At 39.6% G+C, this 8,685-nt stretch overlaps 1 long non-coding RNA gene across 1 annotated transcript in view; it reads right to left on the bottom strand.

Annotated features, from left to right (window-relative positions):
- LOC137997590 (uncharacterized) overlaps positions 1 to 6,486 on the bottom strand; it is a 10,209-nt gene extending 3,723 nt beyond the window's left edge. The window contains exons 1-2 of the long non-coding RNA XR_011122509.1: positions 6,327 to 6,486; positions 783 to 880 (exon numbers count right to left, since the gene is read on the bottom strand). This is a non-coding gene — a long non-coding RNA (uncharacterized lncRNA). The remainder of the gene's footprint in view (positions 1 to 782; positions 881 to 6,326) is intronic.
- Positions 6,487 to 8,685: the final 2,199 nt, after the last annotated feature.

Below are 8,685 nucleotides of genomic sequence, written 5' to 3'. Positions count from 1 at the left end.
TAAAGATTGTCAGTCAAACAGAAAATGTTGTGAAAGACATCACTGTGCGTGTAATTTCAGTTTTAGTTGACTAAAATTGTTGGTTATTGTTTGGAAGGCTTGTTTGTTTGCTGCATGCTGTCAGCTCAGAGGTGTTTGATCTGTTTGATCACTGTAAACTGTACACACTAATGATGATTAATTCAATCTGTACTTTATGCAGAAGCATAGTTATTTCCATAAACATTTTATTGCTTTTTGGGGTTAAAAACGGGAGCTCCACTTTTAGGTTTGGCTTTATTTATTTTAGCAAAAGGTTCAGCAAAAAGCTAATTGCTAACCCTTTTATCTTAACGGTGAAAGCTGGTCAGAAATTGCAAAGGGAAAAAATTCAGTTGCAAATTAGACTGTATTGGTCGCAATTTCGAGTCTTGACTTACCATAAGCATGTAAATACATTGGACGAGCCTACATGTAATTATTAGTTCTACAAATTATTGCTTAAATTTGGAACCGCATAATCCGGTGTAATTTCTGCATAATCAACGCATGTTTACGCATAATAATTATGGCCAAAAATTTCCGCATCCTATCAGAAGCCCAGACTCTAGCACTACTGAGGTTAACCATAATGAAAAATTTGATAATGCATGGTTACAAAATGTTTCTCCAGCTGACAATAATTGAGCCCTCATTGGCCAATTATTTTCTGGAATAAAGACTGACATTTTGACAATAACTTCCTGTGTATACTTGTTATAATAACTGTTACTTTTTGTGAGTTTAATAAAAATAGTACTTACATGTATCTTTGCACCTTGAATGAATTAACATATTTAAAGTATTCTCAGTCTTCTGGTGACAATTAAACAGCTTTTTCTCCGGAGGCATATGGAGCAGGCTGCAAGAAATTAGAGGTACAATTAAATTTAATTACATTGTACAATTGCTACATGTAACAATAATAATGTAGACTAATAGATTCCTTTGGCATATTTATATAGTTACATGGACCAGTGGCACACCTGACCAGACATGCAATTAACTATCATGTATTGGTATTCAGGTCCATCATACAAGTTGCCCTCAGCTGTTAAACTGCTTATACACTGTACAACTATGAGTCTGAGAATTTTTAAACTACTGTGAGATTTCTCTATACAAACAGATAAGAAACTGGATCACAATCACCCTGACATTGTGTTTGTGTACAAACAAAACAAAAATTGCCTCATCTATTACATGCCCTAGTGACAGAAGGGTAGATATCAAACAAGAGGAAAAGGTCAACAAGATTAGTATCTGGATCTGGCAGTTGAGATAAAAGCCTTGTGGAAGATCAAGGAGTGTTAAAGTTGTCCCTGTTGTTACTGGAGCACTGGGTACTATTCCAAAGAGACTGGCTCGGGACTACATGTACATGTTTGCTGGGATAGAGTTGGCAGCTCTTGCTGGGATAAGCAACAATCCTCCAAAGAGTCCTTGAAGTCTTAAAGGCAGCTTGTTATGACCTGATGATGGGATTAAAATTTCTTGAAGTTTTGATTACAATGTACAGGGTGTACCATACAGTACCTGCCATGAAGCTAAATGCACCATGATAATAATAATAATTTAATAATAATAATAATAATAATAATTATTATTATTATTATTATTATTAAATTATAATTATTATCATGGTGCATTTAGCTTTACAGCTTCATGGAATAATAATAATAATAATAATAATAATAATAATAATTATTATTATTATTATTATTATTATTATTATTGTTATTATTATCATTATAATTATTATTATCATTATCCCAGAGCAAGCATGGCCAGGCTTTACTTAGCAAGGAATGAGGGCAGAAGAGGACTGAAATCAGTGGAGGAAACAATAAGATTAAGATCAGAAAAGTCAAGTCAACTTTATTTAGGCAGGGTAGCCCAGTCAGCCATGGCTACAATTATTGGCTCAGGAATGGATACATGTACATGAAGAAGAAACTGCAAAGGATCAGGCACTAACAACTTGATGGAGGGAGGTTATCATAGAAAAACAAGCCAGTCAACCACAAAATGCAGAATGTATAAATAGAGAGACAAAACTATATTTCACATTCTCCATTTGTGTAGCAAACTTGCACAATGTGAATGTAGTTCTAAAGAGAAATGACAAAGTAGCTCAAATAATACACTAAAATCTATGTAAAAAATATTATCTCTCATACTCAAGGAATTGGTATGACCATGTTGAGAAGAAAGTGGCAGAAAATAGCAAAGCAAAGATACTTTTGGATTTCTCTAAACAAACAGATCATTGTTATACAGGCACAAAGAGCAGATATTGTTTTCAAAGACAATTAAGATCTAAATCACACATGGGTCATTAAGCCTACAAATAATTTTTTTCGCTATAAGCCTGTCATGTGTCAGGCCAGACCACGGCACCTCATTTTCATTGTCTCGTTTTTCTTTTTTTTTCTTTTTTAAAAGTGGTTAGGGTGAGGGTTAAGGTTCAAATCTTTTGCATTGCCCGTAGCCAGACAGGAAGATCCTTCTTTTTCGTGTTTTAACGTCAGGCCTGAAACTATTTCTGCTCTAGCATGATCGGAATCTCGTGTAAGATCTTATGGGGTAAAATCACTTAACATTACATGTATGTCAATACAGTGCAGACCAGAAATATGTGGGAAGACACCACTGTTGTTGTTCAAATTATTCTTCAGTCATATTCGGAAGAATTTCAAAAAAAATCTTTCAAGATTCCATTCAAATGTTTGATATTTTAGAACTTTCTTCAGACCAATGTACAAAAAACAGTATTTAAAATTAAAGCTTTAAAATATTCACATGCACATATTTTCTGTATCTAAATGAGGGTTGAAGATGAACTAGAAATAAATCTTTTTCCCAGTTCCATAACGTCCTCTGTTTCGGATACAGCATTTTTGAATTTCCGAATTTTTACCTTGCGTGACCCCAGGATACAGAGCTGATTGAAAAACTTGTCTCTTTCTATGATTCTCAGACATTTGTGGATTTCAAGTACATTACGAGAGGTGTTCATACACATGTATTTTATCAGAAACCCACAAGGGTTGAAACGTGTAACGGCCCCCTGTGTGCTGGGGAACAAGCTTCATCTGAATAATTATTCAATTTGCTAATTACCATATTTGGAACAACAAGAGCAAGGGGTTTCCAAATATGGTACTTAGCACTGAAACATTCAACCAATCAGTTCGCACTTAATATTCGGAAGCTGTGAACGTGCGTTACACGTTTCATGTTGGCAGTGTGGCCCAGTGGTTAGGGCGCTTGCCTTGAGATCGAGAGATCCCGGGTTCAAGACCTGCTCTGACCATTTGGTGAATTTGATCCTGGTAGTCCCTGGTTCAACTTCCCAGCTGCACTTGTAAATAGCCAACTGGCTTGCCTCTGGCCAGTTGGGATTCTTAACAGTTGTTGTTGTTCTGTTCTGTCGTTTCGTTGTGTTTCATTGGCCCTGAAAAGCCCCCATGGGGGGTGGTCAATTAAGCATGTATTGTATTGTTTCAACCCTTATGGGTTTCTGATTTAAGGAAGCACATTTGCGGAAAAGTGAACTCCACGTGTTTTCGTTGATTACTGGCCACCATATTGGTGGACCACGGACGGTCTGCCAACATGGCAGCATTGTGTGAAATGCTTCGGGAAATTGATAACTCAGAAACGATGTTCCACACAGACCTGACAATTGGAGAAACGGTTTATATATTTGTCTTGAAATCATTTCAAGTTGTTGGCTTCTTTTATTGAACGGTTTTGAATTTGCTTTTTGTTGCATGACAATGAAAACAATCAAAACATGCGCACACTGCCCAATACTGTTTTGACAATACTGTTGCTTTCGTTTGCCATTCTATTGAGAATTCTTATGTTTTTGCTTTCTTTGTTTGTCATTCTAGTTGAGCAAAATACATTTGTATATGTTTCAGCTTTTGTTTGTGCATAGGCAATAACGTTAGTTATGGAAGTCACGATAAGAAATGTAATTTGAGGCCCTAAAAATTCACTGTAAAACTGGTCATAAAATCTTATCAGTCCCATGAAAACACAAACAACATGCATTTGGGGAACAGTAACCTTGTTGATTCCACAGCACATGTACATTGCAGTGTTATTTAATTTAAATCAATGCACCTGTAAAAATACAGTTTTACTTTGCATCATATCAGAAGACCAGTCAGTACCTCAAGTTTACCGGACAAATGTCTGATGACCGGCGCTTTTTTGCAGGCTTGGTCATAAATGTACATGCATCAATACCTACATGTAGACATGGAAGAGTACAAGAGAAGAAAAAGGAGAAAGTGGAGAAGTACATGTACTGTACTAAGACTTGGCAAGGGAGATTCAAAGATTGTGGAACACCTCATGATCAGCAAAAGTATTACCGGTTGTACAGTAGGAGAATTGGGAGCTGTGGCAAAACAGTACTGGAGAAGGAGTTGAAATAGCTGGATATCAAGAAGGAAGTACCGGTAGTAGCAGAGTACAATTTTAGCTGCCCCACTGGGATCAGCAAGGATACCAAGGAGAGTATTGGATATCTCAGGGTAGAGGTTCAAATGGGATACCAATACAGAAACTGGCTGTCACAGAGCTGAGAAAATCAACAATGAAAGTAATAATAATAATAATAATAATAATAATAATAATAATAATAATGATGATGATGATGATGATGATGTATTGATACCATTGACATTGATTTTGAGGAAGAGTAAAGCAGGGTATGAATTAAGAAAGGGGTATGTTACCGTAAATCAGTTGTTCTTTATGGATGACCTTTAACCGTATGGAAACAATGAAAAACAGCGGAATTCCTTGATCAATACAGTATGTGTATTTAGCTAGGATATTGGAATGAAGTTTAGCTTTAAAAAATGTGGGGTTTTGGACTTTTGGTCACTAAACAGGGAAAGTTAGAAGAAAGCAGGGGAAAAACATTACCGAATTATCAGCCGATGACGCAGATAGACAAAAATAAAGTGTACATTAAATGCCTCAGGGTTTTTGAAGCAGACAACATGAAACATACAGAAATGAAAGATATAGTCAGAAAAGAGTACTTCATATGGGTGAAAAGCACATTATAAAACTCAAAACTTAATGCAGGAAACACAAGATTTGCCTTGAATCCAAGAGCAGTGTCTGTGATAAGGTATGGGGTTGGTATTATATTTTGGAAGAAGGATAAACTGGAAGAAATTGCCCAAAAGACAAGGAAGCTTTTAAGTATTTATCAAACTTTAATCATACAAATAACATTGAGAGACTATATTAATTTGCCACGGCAAATTGGTGGAAAGGGTTTGTTAGTGTAGAGGACCGTGTTGACACCTGGGAGGGATGACACTTGATAGATTTTACTCTGTCTAACGCCAGACGATTTTACTCGTCAATGGGGGGCATCCTAGGGTGTTTTAAGTGAGAATGGGTTAACCCACTGACCCCCCGGGAGTGATAGATTTTACTCTGTCTAACGCCAGACGATTTTACTCGTCAATGGGGGGCATCCTAGGGTGTTTTAAGTGAGAATGGGTTAACCCACTGACCCCCCGGGAGTGATAGATTTTACTCTGTCTAACGCCAGACGATTTTACTCGTCAATGGGGGGCATCCTAGGGCGTTTTAAGTGTGAATGGGTTAACCCACTGACCCCCTGGGAGTGACAGATTTTACTCTGTCTAACGCAAGACGATTTTACTCGCCAACTGGAGGCGTTCCAGGGCGTTTGAGGTATCAGTGGGTTAAACACTTAAAAACTATGTCCCTCAACAATATGGAAATTGAAAGTCTGCGAAAATATGCGGCTAGGAGTGGTGAAATCTTCATCAGAGAAGTGAGCAATAAGAACTTCCCGGGAAAAGGCAAGGAGAAAGAAGATATTAAAAGGGACCTATTACAGAAGTACACCAGCAATGCTCGATATGGAAAGTTTTATGGAAACACAGAGCTTATCAGAGATAAAAGATGAAGATGTTTCAGGAAAGTGTGGGATGTGTGGTCCGCCAGAGATGAGACAGTTCTGCATGAGCATTACTGTATCAGATTAATCAGAGCGAGTGCAGTGCACTACATGTAGCATGGCGAAGTGATAAAATTGCGCAGGTAATACACTGGAAGATGTGCCATCGATTCAATATGTAAGTCTCAGAGATGTGGTATGATCATAAGATTGAAAAGGTTGGGAGGTAATCTACAATTGGGAGGTAATCTACAATAGATAAGTTACGGGGCAAACGCAAGGGGTGCCGGGGGCTATGTAAACTGAAAAAAACATGGAAATCCAGCAAACAACTTCCGCTTACCTCATGTTTGGCACGACTTGTGTTTGCTTTCTGCGTTAGTTAAATGGCAGCTCAAGGACAAAAATCCATTCGGAAAATGCTGTGTCTACAACAGCGAATTCCATGAGACCGTTGTCTTCGAGGACTTTAAAAATGCAACCGACTAATCTCGTTCCCAGAGCCCGGGTGTGAAGTACGATGCATTGTGGGATACACTGCGAATTAAGACGATCCCCGGTAACTACTTGGTGTAGGCACTCATATAGTGGTCCGGTGTAGTCACTCATATAGTGGTCCCAGGCGGCGTACTTAACTATGTTTAATCATCCCTAGCCGTACCTAAGCATCCTTAGCCGTACTTAAGCATCCTTAAGCGTACGTAAGCATCCCTCTTCATCCCTAGTCGTACTTGAGCATCATTTATCATCCCTAGCCGTACCTAGGCATCCCTAACCGTACTTAAGCATCCTTTATCATCCCTAGCCGTACTTAAGCATCCTTTATCATCCCTAGCCGTACTTACGCATCCGTAAGCGTACTTAAGCATCCTTCTTCATCCCTAACCGTACTTAAGCATCCTTTATCAACCCTAGCCGTACTTAAGCACCCCTAACCGTACTTAAGCATCCTTAATCATCCCTAGCCGTACTTAAGCATCCCTAAGCGTACTTAAGCATCCCTCCTCATCCCTAGCCGTACTTGAGCATCCTTAATCATCCCTAGCCGTACCTAGGCATCCCTAACCGTACTTAAGCATCCTTAATCATCCCTAGCCGTACTTAAGCATCCCTAAGCGTACTTAAGCATCCTTCTTCATCCCTAACCGTACTTAAGCATCCTTTATCATCCCTAGCCGTACTTAAGCATCCTTTATCATCCCTAGCCGTACTTACGTATCCGTAAGCGTACTTAAGCATCCTTCTTAATCCCTAACCGTACTTAAGCATCCTTTATCATCCCTAGCCATACTTAAGCATCCCTAGCCGTACTTAAGCATCCTTAAGCGTACTCAAGCATCCCTCTTCATCCCTAGTCGTACTTGAGCATCCTTTATCATCCCTAGCCGTACTTAAGCATCCGTAACCGTACTTCAGCATCCTTCTACATCCCTAACCGTACTTAAGCATCCCTAAGCGTACTTAAGCATCCTTCTTCATCCCTAGCCGTACTTGAGCATCCTTAATCATCCCTAGCCGTACCTAGGGATCCCTAACCGTACTTAAGCATCCTTTATCATCCCTAGCCGTACTTAAGCATCCGTAAGCGTACTTCAGCATCCTTCTTCATCCCTAACCGTACTTAAGCATCCTTTATCATCCCTAGCCGTACTTAAGCATCCTTTATCATCCCTAGCCGTACTTACGCATCCGTAAGCGTACTTAAGGATCCTTCTTCATCCCTAACCGTACTTAAGCATCCCTAACCGTACTTACGCATCATTAATCATCCCTAGCCGTAGGTAAGCATCCCTAAGCGTACTTAAGCATCCTTCCTCATCCCTAGCCGTACTTGAGCATCCTTAATCATCCCTAGGCGTACCTAGGCATCCCTAACCGTACTTAAGCATCCTTAATCATCCCTAGCCGTACTTAAGCATCCCTAAGCGTACTTAAGCATCCTTCTTCATCCCTAGCCGTACTTGAGCATCCCTAACCGTACTTAAACATCCTTACTAGTCCCTAGCCGTACTTAAGCATACCTAAGCGTACCTAAGCATCCTTCTTCATCCCTAGCCGTTCTTGAGCATCCTTAATCATCTCTTGCCGTACTTAAGCATCCCTAACCGTACTTAAGCATCCTTAATCATCCCCAGCCGTACTTAAGCATACCTAAGCGTACTTAAGCATCCTTCTTCATCCCTAGCCATACTTGAGCATCCTTGATAATCCCTAGCCGTACCTAAGCATCCCTAACTGTACTTAAGCATCCTTTATCATCCCTAGCCGTACTTAAGCATCCCTAACCGTACTTAAGCATCCTTAATCATCCCTAGCCGTACTTAAGCATCCCTAAGCGTACTTAAGCATCCTTCTTCATCCCTAGCCGTACTTGAGCATCCTTAATCATCCCTAGCCGTACCTAGGCATCCCTACCCGTACTTAGGCATCCGTAAGCGTACTTCAGCATCCTTCTTCATCCCTAACCGTACTTAAGCATCCTTTATCATCCCTAGCCGTACTTAAGCATCCTTAATCATCCCCAGCCGTACTTAAGCATCCCTAAGCGTACTTAAGCATCCCTCCTCATCCCTAGCCGTACTTGAGCATCCTTAATCATCCCTAGCCGTACCTAGGCATTTCTAACCGTACTTAAGCATCCTTAATCATCCCTAGCCGTACTTAAGCATCCGTATGCGTACTTAAGCATCCTTCTTCATCCC

The sequence above is a fragment of the Montipora foliosa genome, chromosome 3 (genome assembly GCF_036669935.1).
Source record: "Montipora foliosa isolate CH-2021 chromosome 3, ASM3666993v2, whole genome shotgun sequence".
Classification (NCBI taxonomy): Eukaryota; Metazoa; Cnidaria; class Anthozoa; order Scleractinia; family Acroporidae; genus Montipora; species Montipora foliosa.
Note: the sequence above shows the minus strand (reverse complement) of the source record. Positions and strands in the feature narration are given on the sequence as shown.